Source organism: Fukomys damarensis, unplaced genomic scaffold, assembly GCF_012274545.1.
Source record: "Fukomys damarensis isolate Sample0158 unplaced genomic scaffold, DMR_v1.0_HiC HiC_scaffold_5, whole genome shotgun sequence".
Lineage (NCBI taxonomy): Eukaryota > Metazoa > Chordata > Mammalia > Rodentia > Bathyergidae > Fukomys > Fukomys damarensis.
In genome coordinates, this window is record NW_022900917.1 from 9,438,291 (window position 1) to 9,460,863 (window position 22,573).

Genomic DNA, 22,573 nt, shown 5'->3' on the forward strand with positions numbered 1-22,573 from the left:
CATCTTGAAAATATGCTAACAGTAATTTCATTGAAAGCCCATACATTTTGCCTATCTCCATTAATTTATTATTTGCTGAGTCTCAACTATATATGGGGCACAAGTACCCAAGAATCACCAGTAATTCCTCTAACAATCCTGTAAAGTAGGTGACCATAGATGGCTTGAGATCCTGGGAGAACTAGTAGAAATTTATTTTTTTTTTCAGTTTTAATTGAGTTTATTGGTACATTTTAGGGATACAGTACAGTTACATTCATTGTTGGGATCTTGTAGCTCTACAGAAATTTACTTTTTTATCATAAAGTTATCTGTATAACTCATAAATGCCCAACCCAGCCTGACTGATTCACTAGCTCTTTTAGTGCCGAATTGCTTACATCAGAAAGTCTAGTTATTTTAGCTGGCTATGGTGTTGCCTACAATACCTGCACTTGGAGAGTCTTAGCAGCAGCACTAGGACTTTGGACAACTCAGTGATTTAGCAAGTTCTCAACAAACAAACAAACAAAAAAACAAATTTGGGATGCTGCTTAATGCAAAGGCCCTGAGTTCCATCCCTAGTATCATCAAAAAAATGTTTTTTCCTTTGAGGTTTCAGCATGTTCTAAATGGTGACGGTACTGCAAGTTTGACCTCATGTTTCACGCATACACACAAAAAATAAAATAAAAATCAGTGTAGTCTAAGTTGTGTCCTACGAAATCCAAAGACTGTGAAAGGGGCTTGTGAGTAGAGCCCAGGGATGAGGAGGAGGCCAAAACTAAAGAACTGCACGATGAACTCATGGGTCAGTAATAACCTCTCCTTCCTTCCTTCCTTTCTTTTTCTTTCTTCCTTGCTCCCTCCCTCCCTTCTCCCTTCCTTCCTTGCATTTATTTTTTTGGTACCAGGGGTCAAATTTATGACCTTGCATCTGTGAGGCAGGTGCGGTGCCACTGAGCTTAATCCCTGGCCCAACCTCTCTTTTTTAATGGGTAAATTTTGAGAAAGGATGGGGCCATAGTTTCTTTGGGAAATTAAAAGAAAGGAAAATCTGCCGTTTAAATTGTTGAAATCCTACTTCCCTCCTCTCTAAGCATCGTATTAGACATAGTAGAATTTCCTTGGAGACCCCTGTCTCCTGGGACTCATTTTCTTGAGTAAACTCCATCCCCATGGCCATTTTTGGCATATCCTGTGATGGTGAGGGCTTTAATGGCTATAACTCAAGTGTAAAGAAATAAAGCTGACTCCCGCTGCTCAGGTGTCCGCGGTCTGCTTCTCCTGCCAGCATAACTTCTTGTTCGTTATTGAGAAGATTAATGAACTTTGAGTAAGTATTCAGGTGTTTACCTTCCTTCCCTTTCTCTGTGAGGCAAAGGAATGCTTTCTGTATCTCACGGTCTGCTGTTCTTTGGGGCAGTGGCGGGTAAGCAGGGGGTCTATCCCCAGCTATGTGCCATGAAGGATATGCAGAAGGAAGGCTTGAAAGGGAAGTTTTAAAGGAATCCACTTCTACTGTCTCATCCTCCATATTTTTTTTCTGAAAGCCACCTGAGGACTCTCCTGAAGTTGCTACCCTGACTTTTCTGCCTCTCGTTGCACAGTTGCTCTTTCTCCCGCGTTACAAAGCTAAGCCACGTTGTGTTGAATGTTACTTTGGTGTCGTGCCCTCTGGTGTGAAAACCATCTATAGGCCTGACTCGAGTAGTTAGTTTTCCTGAGGTCCGGGAAACTTCCTTTTTCCAAGGCAACATTACCTGTGGCAGAGTTTCCTAGATTTTTTTCTTACATATGTGCAAGGAGGAAGAGTAATAGAAGAACAACGTACTTTGGTCTGTAACAGGAAGCTCTGAATTAAGAAAGCCCAGGGTGAGGCAGTGGGAGTGATGATTTTTTATGGATGCAAAACTCCATCTAGTCCTGTCCTTGACTGTTGTCAAAGAATATGATGCTTCTGAATGGAAATTTAGTAAAAGCTACACAGGTTTAGCTTTGGTAAGGGATATTCACTGCTTCATGATTCATCCAGACGACAAACGCCTGTCCAGGCTCTCTGCCTACTCCTCTCTGTCTGTCATTTATCACCTATCTATCCATCCCTTATTTATCTTATATATATCCATCCAACTATTTATCTGCCTATCTACCTGGCTGTATCTAATTGTAAGGAAGAGATAATTTAGGTACCATCTTATAAATAATTAAGATTTACAGTTTTATAGATTTTGATATGAAACTTGGAAAGAGACAAAACTTAAAAACTGTATAAAATCACCATACAAAACCCCTTCCTTTCCCATATATTCATATTTCATGGAACTTTCTTGGAAAATAAACCAACAATAAAGCAGAAGTAGAATTATTCCTGCTATATCCTAGTGATAAATAATATTTTCAAATAGAGAAAAAAATCACCCCCATTTGTGTCATTAATGATGTGTGTTTTATTGAAATATACTTTTAGGGTCTTTAATCATTTATGAAACTTTACAATATTTAAAGGATTTTTTCATGATATATTAGTAGCAATTCTGTAGACAGGTTAAAATATTCACACTTCAAAAATCAGTTTATATAAATTGTTATTTAGGGAACTTTCTTCTCCCATTCTTACCTTACTTTTCTAGTAAAGAACTTATTTGCAGACTTATTATTATCCATGTTTATTTAATAATATTTTAGAGTTCACTTTTCTTTTGAAATCAAATGCATATGTAAATTATTACTTTGTGCTTCCTTTTTTTTTTTGGTACTGAGAATTGAACTCAGGACCTTGCTCTTGTGAGGCGGGCACAGTGCCTCTGAGCTAAATCCCTGGCCCTATGTTCCCTTTTAACATACTGCTCTATACTTGCTTTACTGTACTGTATCTTAGTGTATAGAGATAGTGCCCTGAGATACATAGGATTCTACTTTATATGTTATGCCTTCTTTCAACTGGCTTCCTATAGATAACACTTTTTTTAAACTTAGAGATTTATGATCTCGAGACATCAAAGAGAAAGTGAAATTTATATTTATATTTGTGCTACAGTGAAGCCTGCAAGTTGATTAATAAGAAACTTTTCAAGCATAATGTTGCCTTATACCACATTACATTCTGTAGTGAAATGGAATAAAAATGCAGTTTGACAAATGTTCCGTTTTAACATTTTTGATGATAAAAGAACTATCTAGTCCATGCATTTTTTGTTTTAGAAAAAAACATGGTCTAATGTCAGATCTATGTGGTATTTAGATTTCATTGGCTACATTTCAAAGAGAATGTGTAATTTCTAGTGTAGTACACATATTGAATTTTAGAATAAACCTAAGGAAAAATATTATAGATGGTGGTTTAAAAATGAGCAAGGGTGTAGTAACTTTAAAACACAAATTCTTTGGGGGGTGGGGTTGAAAGCTTGGTTCCCTCCTGGTTGTCTGCGGACTCTGCTTGAGGTCAGCTGGCTCGGACTTCCAGGGCCTCTTCCCAGCCGCTCTACTGTCAAAGCATCTGTGGCCGGACAGACCCTCCCTCCGTCGCAGTTAAGCCTCCGTGGCTGTCACAGCGAGGCCCGTGCTCCATTCGGCCTTCTCTCAGCCTAGAACTTTTGTGCCTGTGCGGACTGTAGAGTTTTGGCTTCCCACCCATTACTCTTCTCTCCCGAGTCCTGTTATTTCAGCTCTACTCTCTGCTACTAGTTTCTATTTCCTCCCTATGTTCTACTGAAAAATAGAGCAAAATCCCCCATTACCTCCGTATTGTCAAACTGTTTAGGTGATTTCTACTGGCATTTTTTGTAATTTTAGATCCACTACAGTTCTTCGTCAGTTGGTTTCTATCTCTGAGACTTACTCCTATAGCTCAGTCTCTTTTTTCCTCAGTGGACTTCTCAAATAGAAAAAGAAAAAATCCATGGAAATAATTTTTTATTTCTGTATGGCAGAAATTACCCCAAATTATTTTTGATCCTCTTTCTACTATATTTATAGAAAAACTATAACTGTTCTTTAAATCAAACTTAACTGAAATTTAAAATCAATCTCTTTCTCACCCACATCTCCCTTCTTGTGTATCAAAAACACTTCATATTAGACTATTATAATGTAATGGATTTTTAGAGCCTTTTTGGAAGTCTTATGTATAAAATTGACTTAATTTTTGGAACAGTTTTAGTTGGCTTACACCCTTAGTCCAAGGAAACAGATACTCCCATTTTATTGGAAATTCCATCAAATGGTATGAGAATTAAAAAAAAATCAAACTACACAGATACTTGAAAATCTTTATTGTCAGGTAGAGAGCAACATTTTCCTGTGCCTTCATTTTTGCACTTTGATAAAAATTAAATTGACACAGATTGTTTAGAGTGGCTTGAAGAAAGTATGTCATGTGTTTCCAGGCGCTAGGGAGGTCACGCCCAGGCTGAAGCTTTGAAACTGGCTGTACCCCTCTGATATAATAATGATAAAAGAGGAGGAACATAGCAGATAGATCTTAAATCTGTCTGTTCTTTTTCCGTCACTCTCACCAACAACAATAAAAAACAAAATTTCATGGATTTCACCAGGTTATGGAACTGCTGTAGACTACCTGGAATTATGTAATCACCTCTGTATCGTTCCAATTTTAGTAGATGTGCTGCCTAAGGGATCAAGGAATTATGTAATCATAAGCATCATGCCTGTGCATGTGCTGTCTGAAGAGGACCCAGTGCTCCTACGTCCTCCCCAAATTAAAACCCAATGTTTCCGACTTCACAGCTTTCACCTTGGTTAAAATGCAGAGGCCAACATGTTTCTCTGGTTTCTATGTCTTTTATACTTGTGTGAAGCTGTGGAGTTTAGGCTCTGGGGTGACAAGTTAAGCAGAGAACGTGTTGCACTGTGACCATTTCAAGGATGAATCCATTTATATCAAGAATTCTCTGCCACTCCTCTCTCATTTCTTAGACAGAGAGATTCTTGCAAGAGGTATAAAATTTTAAAGGATGTTTTTGGCAGGGCTTGGCTGATACAAATTGAGCAACTGATGTGGACATAAGGTCTAGAAAAAAAATCAAGAACTTTTATAAAAGGAATCCAATGAAGATAATACATCCAAGAAGATCAGATGGATTGGCTTTTGAGGAGAGAGGTGCAAAGTAAAAATAGGCAAATTTCTGGAAAGTCCTAGAAGCAGTAAAACCACTGAAGAGCCCCTGGGTTTGTGGAGCAAAATGGCTCCAGTAGGAACAGGTTTTGTGGCTTAGGCTTTACTCAGGATGTGATTGCATTTTCCTATATAATTAGATGCCTAATTGTGCTTCTACACTTAGTGGATACATTTACAGCACCATGTAATTGTGATTTATTTCAAAGCTCTTCATAATGTGAACCTACCACTGCTTACATATCAATGTGCCATATTTAATTGCTGTAACTATGTGTGATGTTTTCTGACTTGCTCAAACTAGATTTTGAGTAACTTAAAAGGCACTTAATGTTGCTCTTTCTAAGGAGCAACTAAATATTAAAAATTTTTATGCACCTCCAATTAAGCCACAAAGGTACTGAAAAATCACTAGCAAGACTGAAAATGAGGGCTTTGACCTGAGGATATAATACTTTTAATGATAAATCTATTTATTAGGAAAAGAAATCCTTGCTCACTGGAAACAAAATTTTCATTTCTAGGAATTTACCCTAAAATTACAGGATTCAGATGCAAATTTATACAAACTGCTTTGTCCAAATGAGTGAAAAGATGGACAAAACTCTAATGTTCAGCATATTGTAGAGTATTATAGGTCTATTAAAATGATATTTCAGGAATGTATTAATTGGAGTGGGAAATTTTACGATTAAGTACTGTTAGTAGGAAATCAGTTGTTTTATGGTTCTAATTTTGGAATGTATAAGCAAGTAAATAAATAAGCACCATTATCTATTTGTTTATATAGGAGAGAAAATGTGATAATCATCTACAAATTCTTAACAGTGAGTTTCCCTTCAATATGAAACATGTTTCTTTTTCCCTACAGTAAATATGTTTTGCCTTTAGATGATCTCCCCAAGTCTTATCTTGTTGTCAGTTCTCTGTAGAAACCTTTGATTTTGAAACTTTGATCAGGAACTCAAGGACAGGTAAAGACATTATTGATCTGAGACTGAAATTTTGGAGTTTCCAAAACTCTCTCTGACCCTGCACCTGTGCCAGCACTGATATCCCGCTGTTTATAGACAGGATGCCTCATCATTGATTGCTACAGTTGTTTGGGGCTATTCTGATTACCTGGTATTTATACTGAATTGGTTACGGATGTGTTTAGTATTATTCCTTTCCTTACTATTAAAACAAAAAGCTGCAGTTCCCATACCATAGAGGTATTAAAGCAAAGATGTTAGGTAAGAAAGAAAGAGAAACATTAAAATCTTTGCTCTGTCAAGTTTCTAGCTATGCTTAAGGATACATCAAGGGGAGGTTAACTACTCCATAACTACAAACAAGTCAATAATTGTTATGCTTTAAGTCTTTTTCAGAAAGCGCTGTGGGGATTTTCACATTGCCTCTGGGACCTTCCTGGTTTCTGTACAAATTAGAAGTTAGCTTTTCACAAAGAGCTATCTGGACTTTTCTAAAAGCAACTTATTTCAACATACACATTTTAAGTTTTGCTTGATCTTATTGCACTATTTATTCATTAACTGAAGAATAATAAAGAGATCCTTAAAAAAAAAAAAAGGAGGTCCTGCTGGGGAACTATTCCACGAGTACTAGGAGAAAAATTTCCAACCTTGTGTGTTCACATAAGTATCTGAAGTATAATTACTTGCTGGCATTGTAAATGGTTCCTTAAAAGAGATCTCACATATTTTTTTTAAAAAGAAAGAAAACAATGTGAATGTGTAACTATTTAAAAAATTCCCTCTTAAAAGAGAGATGTATGATAGGACGAGAATAATAATATAATTTGTGGTCTGAAAGAAACTAAACACCTTACCTGAATTTTGATCTTCCCTTTGGAAAGTTCTTTGCAGTGGAGATGTGTGAGATGTCATATAAGGCTTCTTTACTTCAGTGAATGATGGCTAGAATATCAACATGTGCTCAGAGTTAAATTTCAAAATAACTCCAATAGTAACTGGAAATGCATCCAAATGTGCTTCTTTTGTGTATAAAAAAAAAGAAAAACGACAAGGGCAGCAATGGGAATATACATATATATGTATTTTATATATATATATATATATATATATATAATTTAAATAAAAATAAAATGTCATGATGGATAAAGAATTTTATTTGATATTTATATTTTAATGTGCTATTCTCAATAATAAATTCTTATTAAATATACTTGATGATTGCCCTAATGCCTTAAGTATACAAGCAACAGTTTTGGAATGAAGAATTTAAAAAATCATTTCACACTTTCCAGTTGAACTCATTCTGAAGGGCTAGTGTTCTGGAAGTCTCAGAAATAATCAGACTGGAAACAAATTTCCAATGTATCTTTCAGATTGCTTGAAAATAATCTCTGAATAATTTCTCTAGGTAACAATGTCATTTAGGTTGATCATTTTTTTTTATTCAAGTAAAGTAATAACTTTTTCAAGAAAAGTGAGTGGAATATAATTAAGTTACTTAATTAGAGTTTCAGAGAAAATTGCTGGAAAAATTTGCATCAGAACATTCAGAACTAAAACATTCATGGAGGAAAAAAAGCAAACACACTGCCAAACATTATCTGACAAATATTAGCGCGCACACACACACACACACACACACACCCTTGTTTCCCAAACAAAGAACTCTTCTAGGCATTTGATATATAATTTTGAGACTATGATGACTTAATAGGTAGATAAAATAGCATTAAAAACAAATAATAGAGGTACTATCACTGTAAGATACAACACCTAAATCTTCAAGACCTCTCCCAAAAATGTAGTCTCAATTGATTAGCTTAAAAATCTAGAGCAAATGTTAACATTTACATATATTTTGATCATTTGAATAACTAAATATGACAATACATTATGTACTTCTGACTTCTACATTTTCATAAGTTTCTTTGTGCTTAGTTTTCCTGTTGTTGGTTATGGAGCAATGAATGTTGTACTGTTAGTAATGCATGGGGCATTCAGATCCCATAGCAACCAACTTTTACCAAACTGTGACTTCAGAATATTGTAGTATTTGTATATCTAGCTTTTTTTCTCTCCTTTACTCACTGAGATTTCCCTAAGATAAAAATATTAATAAATATTTATTAAACATTAAATGTAGATGATCAAGTAAGTCAGAAGCTCACACACTGTTTCAGTAGTGAACATTTTAAATTAGCATAAAAATAATCCCCCAGAAAGTTTTAAGACACAAAAGCAGAGCTGAAGTAAACTGCTCAGTTGAGAGTAAGTGGAAAACCTCAATTCCTTTCAAATTCTTTCCCAGGAGAGGTTAGGGGAAAATGATGGCTATTAAAAACAAAATCAACAGTACTACCTGTTTTCAGATTCCAGCTGTTTGAAGAGGAACCCTGGCCAGAACTTAATCCATTACTACCTCAACTTAAGACAGAATGTCTTTATTCTCTAGAATAAGTGCATGAGGAGGAGACATGATCCTATGGACACAGATTTTTGAAATATTTTAGAAGGTAAAATACACATGATATAGACTCCTGAAAATCTAAAGAAAAATATGGAAGGAAATGTTCAATACCGGGATAAGCAGATATCCAAGACAAGTTCTTACCTTGAAAAAGTTGGAAATGGAATGAATCAGTCTCAACTTAATGCATTTCCTTGCCAGTCTGTGACAGTGACAGGGTATTTTATACCCTTGATGCTTTGGATGGAAAGAGTAACATGAGATTGAGTTACATTTGAAAAACTTTTGGTACAGTGCATAAATCATGGACATCATGACAGTCCACATGTAAGTCCACATGACAGTCCTCTGTAGTGATAAAACCTAAGGGTTTTTCTCGGGATATATAAAGGTGAAATTTTACTTTAGCCATCACATGAGTCAGAAAAGAAATCACTGCTCCCCACACTTACTGAACCCTGATCAATCCTTCTTGACATAACCAAAAGGCCAACACCAAATGAATCTAGAGAAATGCATTTTTTGAAATTTTATTTTCATATTTTCAGTGGGTCTCCTAGCCAGATTTGCCTTTGGCACATGCAGAACAGAAAGTTGCATAGTTTCCATGACAACATTCACAAAGAAGAAAGTGTGAATGGCAGGCACACCCTCGAATGTTATTCTCATCTGGCTCTATTCAGAGAAGGAATTGTGAATCGTGATGACCAGTATTCTCTGAATGCTGTGGCCAGGTCATATTAATGTTTTACTGGAATCGGTAACATGTAGACATGAAAGGCGAAGACACTGAAGCCAGCCTGTCTTGAGTCACATTCTTCTTCTGCCCTTTGCTACTGTGACTTCCTAAAGCTTCAGTTTTCTTAACTGTGCAATGAGAATAATAATAGTAATTGTTCAGGGATTGGTGTCTGGAGTAAATTATATTAACCCAAGTCTTCCTTGTTGTCAATAAAAAGCCACCACCAAAATGAGTGACTTAGAACAACAGCAACTTATCATCTCTCACAATCCTGAATCTGGGTTGAGTTCGGCAGTGTGGTTGTTCTGCTGCAGCTGGAATGTCCAAGATAGCTTTGTTGCTCAGAAGTCTGGAGTCTCAGCAGGAAGTGCTAGGGGCAAGGAGGACACTTATTTTTGTGTCTGGCTGTCTGTCTGGCTTCCTGTCTCCCTCACTGGCCTCCTTGCATGGCTAGTATGAATTTGCTTTCACCATACTGGACTCATGGTAGTTAGACTTCCTACATGGCAGCTGTCATTCAAGAGGATAAAAGCTGACTTTCTGAGCACGGCCCAGAACTGACATAACTTCACTTCTGCTGTATTCTGTTAACAAAGAAAGGAACCAGAACACATTAAATACAAGATACAAGATAGGGTGATAAATTATCCACCTCTTGATTTGAGTCTCCTCAAATCCTGTGTCCTGTGCATGCAGAATAAATTTATGGATCCTATTTTGGGAAACCATCTACTGTGTAATTTAATACTATGCCTAAGTGCGGCGGGGGGGCATTGATGGCAGAGCATGTGCTTAGCGCAATGTGAGGTCTTAGAGTCAATGATGAACAACAAAAAAGACAAAAATAATTAATAGCAACAGGAAAAATAAACTTCACAAAAGTCATCAAGCAGCAAAAACAAATGATGCCTGCCTTACAGGACAGAAGCTCTAGGTATGCTATTATTTCATTTTTTCTATCATTACTATTGTTAATAGTAGTCCTGTAGTAGTACTACCCTGGCTTATATTAAGAATTATATGTTAATATTTTAAATTTTATATCACTATGATTGTACTTATTATTGAAAGTACAGTATTTTATTTAGTAGAACTTGTTGACTTTTTTACTGTATATATTATGCACAGAGTCAGCAGTCACAAGTATTTTTTTAAGAAAACTGTCCAGATTATAATTTTAGTGAAATTAAGCTAGACCACTTAAGCCTTATTACTAATGAATCACCATGCCACTGCAATAATCTAATCACCTAATTTGGCTAGTATAACTGCAGATATGATCTGCTGACTTCTATCTGCCTCCTCTACCTTTGCTGTAGCACAAACCTACCTATGCAGAAACCTGCTTCCTTCTGTTCTTCTCCCTGGTCTGTTCTCCACTCAACATCTAGAATAATAATTTTTAACCTAAAGAATATTGTGTATCACTCTTCTGCTTCAAAAAAGCATTGTCCTTAGGCTTCATAGAAGAATCTTGTGTGTGGCTTGAAGGCCTAAGAAATGTTGTCTGCTGCTTATTTCATTAGGCCAGACCCATGCATCTCACTCATTAGGATAGTCTTTTTTTGTTTGTCTTTTTTTTTTTTTTTTTTTTTTTTTGAGACAGGGTCTCACTATGTAGTTAAGACTGGCCTGGAACTCACTATGTGGCCCAGGCTGGTCTTGAACTCACAGCGATCCTCCTGCCTCAGCCTCCCGAGTGCTAGGATTACAGGTGTGCAACACCATGCCGGGCCTATGTAGGACAGTCTTGGAACACTGGCCCTATCTATGTAAGTAGCTCACGTACATCAAGTTCTTCTACGTGAGGCTGTGGGAGTACTGTTCTTTGTGTCTAGAATGGGTATTCGTGTGCTCTTGACCCGGCATGATGTAGTGTTCTGTGACAGGAGCACAGTCACTGGGTGCTATAGGATAGGGGTTTATAGTAAGGGTGATGACTTATATTTGCAAAGTGTTGTGGTGATGAGGGTCTGGAGTAAAGCAATGGAGATCAGAGAAGGAGTCATGGGCAATCTGAGAAGCCAAGCACATCCGGCTGCCAAGGTAGGCCCACTAAGAGTGATCTAGTTCTATGAAGCCGTTGTCTTTGTGTGGCTATGGCCTGGCTGGAGGTATGGGTAACCTTTCCAGGCCATGCCTACACTGACTCACTTCTTCTGACCAGACCCCTCCCATATTCCAATCACCTTGCAAAAGCCCCCCTCTAAGTGGTCTTAGGGGACCCCTAGATATAGATAGCCTTTGTCCAAGAAGGACTAGAGTAGGAAGCTAAAGGTATAAGTGATTTATTTGCCCAAATCACTTCAGAAAACTTCCCACATCCAGAGACTGAAATGGATACTCATGTAAATGAGACATTTAGAACCCCAAAATAGATACAGCCAGAAAAGAGCCTCTCCCATGAAAACTTTCAGTGAATGATGATTACTGCTTCATTTAGCCTTTCGGATCTCAGGGCACAATTCTAATCAGGCACTTAGAGAAGGAAGTGTGGCAAACGCAGTTCTCAGCTTAACCGAGTTGAATGAGCACAGTTCACCACCCCTGGGCACTGACTTTTCACCCAGTAAGTCTTTACTTGGAATTCTACTTTTACAAAAAATTCTTCTTGCCTCATTTTTTATATCCTTTTAAAAAATCTTATTTTATCCTTTACAACTCTATTAAGCCAGGAATCAATTTTATCATTTTTTTGTTTAGTGTCATTCTTTAATTATAGGACAGGCAGCTCTCTTTATCATTAGATTCTGCATCTTTATATACAAGAGCCATGGATCAAAAATATTCAGGAAAGAACATTACTTTTTTTTGGCACTGGGCATCGAATTTGGGACCTTGCACTTGCGAGGCAGGCGGCAGCACCACTGAGCTAAATCCCCAGCCCAACATTGCTTTTATACTGAAGATATATAGACTTATAAAAATTGTTATTATTCCCTAAACTGTATGGCATTTTAACTATTTAGGTAGCATTTGCAATGTACTAGGGATGGAAGGTAATCAAAAATCACTTAAACTATAGCCGAGTGTGGCAGAGCACTCCTGTAATTCCAGCACTCAGGAGGCTGAGACAGGAGGATCGCTGTGAGTTTGAGACCAGCCTGGCCTACAAAGTGAGTTCCATATCAGTCTCAACTACATAGTGAGATCCTGTATCAAAATAACCAAAAAAGAAAACAAATAAACTATAGGAGGAAGGGACTGGGGATTTAGCCTGTGTCACAAGTGCAAGGACCCAAGTTCAATCCCCTATACAAAAAAAAAAAAAAAAAAAAAAGTCTATGGAGGAAAAATGTGCCTAGGTCAGGTGCCAATGTTTTGTCCTGTGTATAAAGAACTCCAGCATCTGTGATTTTGGTAACCATGGAGAAGGGTCCTGAAGCAGTTCCCTAGTGATAGTGAGGCACCTCCCATAGCAACCTCCAAGGTAGCCATGTACTTGTGTAGTTTGCAGCTGTTTCCGTGATGTTCAGGACAGCCCTCCACTTAGAGGCTTGCATATGTCTTGGATTTAAGGACAGAGGTTGGCAGATGGTCGAGTTCTATTGATCTTTGGCTGTTTTGTGCAAGAAAATTAGAATTTGCGAACACTTTGAGAAAGCTTGTGTCCTGATCTTCGTTTGCTCCCAGGTCCTTTTCAATTTTGTGTTTTAGATAAATGCATTTCTCAGGCTCCCATTTCATCCACTGACTCTCAGTAAAGAAGCTCTACTAGAAGAAACAGATCTTGATGGCTGCAGAAAACAGATTGTGTAAGTTTTCAACTGAATTATTAATTCTTAGTAGTTGGAAACCAACCATCATGCAAGTAATTACACTTGGAAGATCATAAATCCTATGTTGGGTTTGTTGGGTTTTTTTGGTACTGGGGATCGAACTGGGGACCTTGGACTTGTGGAGCAGGTGGTGGAACCACTGAGCTAAATCCCCAGCCCTATGTGAGGGATTTTTAATGAGCACACCACTTGGCCAGAGGAGTGTCGGTCTCTGTGCTTCAGATGTTTCTGCTAGCAGTGCCTGTGTGGCTCCTGCTGTGTGGAGAACGGTCCAGGGAAGTCTTATTTCTCACCAGGTATGTTGGAGTTGTTTCCAGGTTCTAAAGGCAGCTCTAGTTTCCTTCTTCATTCCATTTTTTTTTTTTTTTTTTTTTGGAATTGGAAGGGTGCCTGCTCTAGCTAACCACTGGATAACCTCACAATATCTTACTGAAGTTTGTAGCTCTTTAATTACCAAAATATTCAATCTTCTATGCTGACTTTTTTCTTCTTTAAATACCTAGAGTTGTTTCTCTTTTTCAGGTGGACTATTTTCATCCTCTCAAACACTCTCTTCCATTCAACCCCTGTGGTTACATAGAGAGACAATACATTTTATTGCCTTGTAGGCCATATTCTAAATGTCCGAGCTATAGGGAAGAGTCTCCTAATAATTGTATCCTTGTGGGTCACTATCAGAGGGCCATTTTTACAGTTGGCTTAGCCAATATATGCTACAGAATTCAGTATTTTCCCTTATAATAGAGATTTTGTGACCTCCACTTATTCTGTTGGTAGGATTTTATTTGCACCATGCTCCAGGAAAAATATCTGTGACATGGCAGAGGTGAATAAACAAATCCCTCTTATCTTCTCCATCTTTTCTTTTTACTAGGTTTGCTGATTTTCTAATATTTTTATATTTCACGAAATATTTTTTGATTAAAGTTTTGTGTGCCATTCCATTATTAGCTGATGAGTGAGTCACATGAGGGAGACAAACGTATCTTTCTCTTTCACTGCTCCATTGACATAACCCATGATACGTGGACTTCACTGTGTAGAAGTGAATTAAATCCTTATCCTTCTGGAAGTTGTAACCGAAATCTTGTCCTCTATAAAGAGTTCCTAAGTCCACTTGAAGAGAAGTTAGACAATATAGGAAAACCCCTACTAACCCCTGGTCTTGCATTTACTATCAAAATTACAATGACTTGTTTGAAAATCTAGCTCTATAATTGAATGAACATTCTGGGAGAATGCATGGAGAGTACAAACGGTTTCAACATATTAATAAATAAGTGGAAGAATGACTTTGGAGGGAAGTCACAATCTTTTCTGATTATAGAGGCAGCGGCTGCTATAATTCTTGATAAAATCTAGACTTTTAGTGAAAAAAACAATAGCCGAAAGGCATACAAATCAGAGTGCACTAACCTGTCTAAATGCGGATTGACAAGGCGAGCTGTGACAGAACTGATTTTTGCTGAAACTGGCAGGCCTGGAGCAAAGTACATTGGCAAAATGCCTCATCTTCCACAGAAGATTTCAGATCTTTGCCTCTTTTCATATTTGCCTACCCATGATAGTTAGCCAGGCTATTTTAGGCAATCCTCCAGAGAGGAATATGTATATAACCCTTTAGCCATTCATTTGGAGAATATTAAGTACCTATTGCACCAAGTACCTCTCAGTACTTGGGATAAGCAGACCAAAAAAAAAAAAAAAAAAAAAAAAGGCCACTTACACCTTCAAGGAAGTGAGGGTCTGTTACACTCTTATGCACTAAATAGAAGACAGTTCTGAACTATTTGGTGAAATGTCAAAAAAATCTTTGCTAGGCTTAGGGGAAGAGACCTTGTAGAACTTATGATCAGCACGAAAACAGCTGTGGCACCCGACTCTTGTAGGACCTGCCAACCCTGCCTTGTCAGCATGTGCACAATTAATTCTGAAGGGTTTTCCTGTGAAGAGTGAGCATTTGCTCTCCCTGCTATGTCCTGCTGCATGGCCGAGAAGAAAGGGTAAGTGCTTTTGTTGGCACAAAATTTCTGAGACCAGGTAACTTACAGAGAACAAAAGTTTATTTCTGACAGTTCTGAAGGGTGTGATGGTCGAGTTCAAGATGCTGGTCTCTGGTGAGGGCCTTTGTACTCTATTCTCATATGGAGGAAAGGGGGACAGCACTGCATCCTCACACCACAGAGAGCAGAAGATAGAAAACTCACTACAGCAAGGCTTCTGCATAGGACATTCTCCCACTCATGAGGGCAGAGTCCTCATTACCTAAACACTGGCCCTTTGTTTCACAACACTGTTGCCTTGGGGATTAATTTCTCAGCACCAGAAGGTTGATGGGCACATTCAGACTTCACCAGTGTCCTAGTTCATGTTCATGATATAATAGGATGCTTCAATGTGCATTTTTTTTTAAAAAAGTGGTTGGGCATTTTGAAGCTAAAAAGAGATGGTAGGATGAAGCATTCTAAAGAGGGAAAAATAATTTGAATAGAGTAGATGCCAAATGTTTGTTTTTCCTCATTTAAAGCAAAAAGGTGAATTCCATCTTCCAGAAGATTTAGTGCACAGATAAAATGTAGAAGAACTAAACACATTCCTTCCATCAGGGTAGCTAATGCTGTGTAACAAAAGCCACAAATAGTTGGTGATGAACATTAATAATGAAAATTTATTTAGCAAAAGCAGGTCACATCACCAGGTTCTGATTAAGAAATAGAGGCAATTGTGATCTTATATAGAAAAATACAGAAACACTAAGAAGGGAGAAGTCATCAATGCAATTGGATTACCATGCAAATAGGAATCTTGTACCTGATGAATCTATTGCTAATGTAGTAACTTGTTTTATTTTGTTGAACTAGTTTAATTTTTAGTAAGCTGTTTTATTTTTATTTTCTGAAGTACTGCGGATTGAACCCTGGAACTCTAGTCTAGCACATACTAACCAGGTGCTCTGCCATTGAGCTATACCCCTGGAAGAGGAGTAAAATTGCTCTGATAAAAATAAAATAAGTGGTAAGAGCCAACATCTTCCCAAAGGTGTATGATCTCTTTCACTATTGAGTGGAGGTTCACGCTATTTCAGTTCAATATTTAATTAAAAACTCATTGTGGACCAGCTATTACAGGAAGCATTTGCAATGTAATGATAAGTAAGGCCTAATGTGAACTTCTCAGCAAATTTCCATATTTTCACACATACACATACTGACTTATGAATGCAGCATCGTCTTGAAGAATTGAACAGTGCACCAAGAAACCTGGCCAAAGACGTTTTGATAAAAATTACTGTTTTGTATCTCCAGTAAGTACTGATAAGCCACAGTTGAAATCAAAATATATCTTCCACTTAGTATTGCAGTTATAAATACTGTGGCCAACATGGAGGGGCCCTGTGGTATTATGAGCCACTGTGTGGGGCTTTATCCTCCTGTAACAATCAGTAGCTTCTGACTCTTGCTAATGTAAGTTATTAGGATAATATTTGAGCTGCATTTCAATACAGCCCCAGTGTTGGACGGCATCTCATTCTTCATTAGCCCCCAAAGGAGTCATTTTAAGCAAGACATGTGCCCCTGGTCCAGGCAGGGACTGCATTCAACAGTTGAGCAGTCCTGCTAGAGAGTCGATTTATGCTGCTTTTTCTCCTAGATTTTTGACAAGAGTCCTTTCCTCATCACCAGGAAATACTCTGGGTAGCAGTAGACAATAATGGATAAACAGGCTTTCCATGAAGTCCCTCCGTGATACATAAGCTACTTTGGGTTAATCCTACTATAAATCAGTATCTTAAGATCCTGTAAGTGCTCAAAAAGAACTAAAATGGAATAAAAATTCTGTGCTGTCTTACATTGTGTTGCTTCTTTCCTATCCATGGCATTCACTACAGTGGAAATGTTCCAGAACATTGCTCTCTGCTCTGCTAACTCCTGAGTTAAGGAGGCCTGAGCATTGGGGGCTGCTTTAGGGAATGGTACTTTATATTCCTTTGGAGAAAAATGCATAGACTTTTTAAAGAGCCTGTTTTAGCATGTGTTAATGGCTGCACATCTGGGAAAGTCAGTACCAGCTTTAGTAGGATTTCTTCTATTCCTGTTCTGCCACATGGAAATGTGAGATCTGATCTGAAATATTATTTCATTAGCCTGCAGGCTTTATTAGCTTTGTGTTCTCAGTAAGCATTTACTTAGTTTGTAAGAGGAAGCGTCTTTTTTCCTAGGGTAGAAGAGGGTGGTCACCAGGAATTTAGAACGATGGAAATAAGCAGTCGTGTATCCTTTTGTAGAAGGATTTGGAGATCCTAGAAATGGGAAATCCTCCAAGGTGTACACCGACTTTGCATTTTCTCTAATGAGAGGTTACACAACAGAGATGGAGTGACTTTAACACTGTGTAGAGACAATAATTTTATTTTCTTTGTCACCTCATGTTACTTCATATTCCAAACCAAGTTTCAATTATGGGAGTTAATGAAAGAGAAATATAACGAATAAAGGAAGAATATATATGATATTAAATTTCACATCTGTCAAAAACGGATTTATATCAGAAACGGATTTAAATATCTTTACCTATTCTGTGGCACAATTTATTCATGGATTTGATAAATAGGCTTATTTTCTTTTCTTCCATGCTGGTGCCATGATTATTTCAAACACAAGTGAATGATGACTAATTTTTCTTTATTTTTGTAACAATTTGTTAGACATAAATGTTATGTCTGTCTATTTATCTATCTATCTCTTTCCATCCTCATTTGTTTCATTCTCTTAACAAGTGAGGTAATTAGGCATAAATATTTTAAGAAACATGTATGGAGATCCATGGCTAGTACACATGAGAGCCAATTCTCAAGGCCAGATACTTTAGATTAGAATGCACTTAAGCACATCTAGTTATGCACTTAACTCCTACACAGTAATTACTCTGCAGGACAAAGCTTTCCGAATGAGACACTCCCAGTAGAAGCATCAGAAGTCCTGATCAGAAAACTTCTAATTCCCTGAAACATCACAGATCTACCAGGGTGGCGTCTCTGAATATCACGCCTGGGATGCAGGCCTGGACTTTTTCGAGGCCTCACTGTACTCCCTTAACCACACCCCATGAGGCCAGTGTCCCTTGAGTTGCACGACTACCCTGACCCTGTGCCTACCCTTCCAGACCACATTTGGTACTCAGAGCCTGCACAGCCCTTAGTCTAAGCCTTTCCTTTTGATGGCATCTGATGCTGCCACTGTGAACACTCCTTGGTACAAAAGGTAACAGGGGCTTTTTGCGGGGTGTACACAGAGCTTGGATGTGTCCTACGAGGTGTTCACATGTGTCTCAGTCTGCTTGGATAACTAGAAGAGCTGGTTCTGGAGGTTCGAAGTCTTAGATCAAGATCTGGCCAATTGGGTTTTTTTCTCTTCTGACTTACAGACGGTTGCTTTCTTGATCTGTCCTCACAAAGCCTTCCCTTTATGAATGGAAGGAGAGGATGAAAAGGAGATTTCTGATATATTTTTTTTTTAAGCATGAATTACTTCCTTAGCCAAATACCACATCACTGGGTGTTAGAATTTAAGCATGTGACTTTGGAGAGCACATATACATCTGTTCCTGTGGCTCTTTTCGTGGTGAGCAAAGGTGAGATAGCTAGAAATAGGGACAGGAGTTGGGCCAACTAGCATTTTCATTTGTGTGGGAATTCAAAAGAATCTAATAGGTCTAAGTTTGAGTCAGTTCTGTGAGGTGGAATGAAATTAGCAAAAATAAATGTATTTTATTCATCTGTTAGCTTGATTTGAACCTCTTCTTTTTATGGTATTGGAGATTGAACCAGGGCCTTCATACCGAGGTAGCTACAATCCCAGCCTCTTTTACATTTGTTTATTTACTTATTTAATTGTAAGACAGAGTCTCACTAAGTTGCTAAGTTGCTCAAGCTGAGCTCAAACTTGAAATCCTCCTGCCTGGCTGCCCAAAGTGCTGGGATTACAGATATGTGCCACCATGCCCCAAAATTTGTAAATTTAAATATTGGTACATACGACACATGAACCTCCTTCCTCTACTCCGCTCACTGGTAATTCTTAGCGAGACATCTTGTCTTTTCCCACAATTTTTGGGGAATTAGGAGAGTTGGTCTATCCAATCAACAATGTAGTTGTTAAAATTTGAATAGAAAGTTTTCTTGAGAAACCATATAAAATCATCTGTAGTGAGGGTTTGAATAAGAAACCTTAGCAATATAATGCCTCTTTCTCCTGAATTTCTCCATGTTTCCAAAAATAAAATAGTAAATAAATAAATTGAGAGGCTAAGCCCCAAGAAAAAAATCCTCACAGATCAGTTGATACTGTTCTATGTGGGAACACAGTCTCCAGTTGATGGGCAGTTGAGCTGCTTCCAAGTTTTAGGTATTACAAATTATGCTGCTATGGACACGGGTGCACATATATCACTGTGGCATGATTCTTTTAATTCTTTTGGGAAGATACCCAGCAGGGGAACAGCTGGGTCAAATGGGACTTCCAATCCTAGTTCTTTGAGGTATTTCCATATTGATTTCCACAGTTGGTTGCACCAGTCTGCACTCCCACCAGCAGTGGAGCAGAGTTCCTCTTTTGACAAAATCCAACACATATTTATGATAAAAACTCTGCAAAAAATTGGAATAGATGGTCTCTACTTCAATCTGATAAAAGCCATCTAAAAAACCAACAGCCAATGTCATACTAAATGATCAAAAACTGAAATCCTTCACTCTGAAATCAGGAATGAAACAAATATGTCCACTATCACCACTCCTGTTCAGTATAGTTTTGGAAGCATTAGTCATAGCAGTTAGACAAAAGAAAGAAATAAAAGGAATAAAAATAGGAAATGAAGTCAAACTGTCATTATTTATAGGTAACACGATATTCTACTTAGAAGATGCTGAGAACTCTACCAAAAAAGTCTTCCAGACTTAATAACCAAATTCAGTAAAGTAAATGAATACAAGGTCAACACACAAAAATCAATAGCTTTCCTGTACACGAACAACAAACTTACTGAGAGAGAAATGGGACAAAAAATTCCTTTCACAATAGCATCCAAAAAATTGAAATATCTATGAATCCACCTAACAAAAGAAATCGAAGACCTCTACTCTGAAAACTGTAGCACTTTGAAAAAAGAGAGTGACGAGGATATCAGAAAATGGAAAGACATCCTTTGCTCCTGGGTAGGAAGAATCAACAGTGAAAATGGCCCTACTTCCATAGAAAGCATTTATTAAGCCTGTATTACTATATGCTAACCTTCCTCTAAACTCATTTGCATTATTCAGTTTATCATTTTAAAATTCTACCATGTGAGCAAAATTATTACCTCAAATTATAGGTAAGAAAGTAGCATTTTGAAAGTTTAAAGTACTTGGCTGGGGATGTAGCTCATTAGTCGAGCACTTGCCTTATAAATGAAGCCCTCGGTTCAATTCCCAATATCACAAATTAGGAAAGTTTGAACACCTTTAGCAAGAAGCACAACTAATGACAGGCTAACCAATAGTTTCTTCACATTCCTTTTACACAAATATATATGTATTCTGAAACCAAATGCTTTACCTTAGTTGAAAAAACCACTACCTTAGTTGAAAAAATAATATATCACTATAGTTAAAAGTCAGCCATGATTTCACAAGCCTTACACAGAAAGCTATGGAAAAGACCCATGTCATGACATTTTAGGTAAAGGTGATTGCCTATAAGGAGTCTGGACCTGAGGTCTACTCCGTCTTTGGTAGAAGAGAGATTAGTAAGTGTTAGGTGTTAAAATAGGAGAGATTTTAACACTCACTCTCACTTCCTCCTCACATTAATCAGAAACTGAAAGAATATTAAGGCCATGGACACTGAATCCTCCTGCTCAATATCTTTAGAACTATTAAAAAAGAAATCTCCATTTTAATTATAAGTCCTTCCATTAGAACTCAGGAAAATTTCCTTGTGCCCTGGGTAGGCTTAGTTGAGATGCTAATGAAACTGATAATTAATATTAATAATGATCAACTGAAGTCATTGGCTCTCTGCTGTACACAAAGGAAGTGCTGTGGTCCTTCTAAATTCTCCTGGTGAATCATCACAAGAGCTTCAGGAAATTAATATCATTTCAGTTTTAGAGTGGGAATGAAACTGAGTTGTAGAAAACCCAGTGTGAGGGAAAATTTTTTTCCAGTTGTTCCTCAGACAAAGGACTAATATCTAGAAGTCATAAAGAACTTTAAAAAAAAAAAAAGAACCAATCCCAAAGTGGGCATATGAGACGAACAGATATTTCTCAGAAGAAGTAGAAATGGCAGATAATATATGAAAAAATGTTCAATATCACTGGTCATTTGAGAGATGCAAAGGAAAACAACACTGAGATTCCTCCTCACTCCAGACAGAATGGCTGTTACCAAGAAATCAACCAATAATAAATGCTGGCAGGGGTGTTGAGCAAAAGGAACCCTCTCCACTGCTTATGGGAATGTAGACTGGTGCAGCCACTGTGGAAATCAGTGTGGAAATTCCTCAGAAAACTAAAACTAGAGGTTCCATTTGACCCAGTAATTCCCCTTCGGCATCTTCATGAAATAATTAAAAGCATCACACCATAGCAATATATGCATATCCACATTTATAAGCATTTATAAGCAGCAGTTTGTAATAGATAAATCTTGGAAATGGCCTAAATGCCCATCAACTGATGAAAGAATAGAAAAGATGTGGTTTACTTTAATACAATGGATTACTACTTTGCCATAAAGAAGGATAAGCTTGAGACATTTCTAGGTACATGGATACATGTTGAGATCATACTCTTCAGTCAGATAAATCAGACACACATGTTTAAATACCACATTGTTTTTCTGGTGTGAGAAACTGAAAAGTATAAATAAGGACCAAAATGTATAACAGATATTGGGAAATGGGAAGAAAATATTCAAATGGGAATAGGAGCAAGGTGAGGGGAGGGGAAAAGGAAGGAAGGCACAAGAAAAAAAGAGACTAGAAGGACAAAATGGATAAAAAGCTTTTGAAATAAGGAAGGGAAGAGGGATTGAAGGGAGGGGAGAGGAATGAGAAAAATGAAGAGACAAGATTAATTGTGTACAGTCACAAATACCCAGGATGAATGCTGTCAATGTGGATATCTAAAACATACCAATAAAGTAAAAATAAAGAGACTGAGTCTCAGGGAGTGGAGTCAACTGCTTAAAGTCGCACCCTTCCTTCTGGTCTACACTGCTTGAGCCACACCTGGATTCCAAAGTGAATTTCTCCAAGCTGAGGCTTCTTTGTCCTGGGGGAGACCCTTAGGATGACTTTTCACAGGCAAAAGCCTTTCATGGATATTTCACAGCATACAGATTTAAGTTTTTCTAAAAGTTAAATTTTTCTTCCAACCTTTGTGTTAGTGAATGATTTAGCCATTTTCTACCTCACTACTTACTTTAATTTTTTTTTTTTTTTTTTTTTT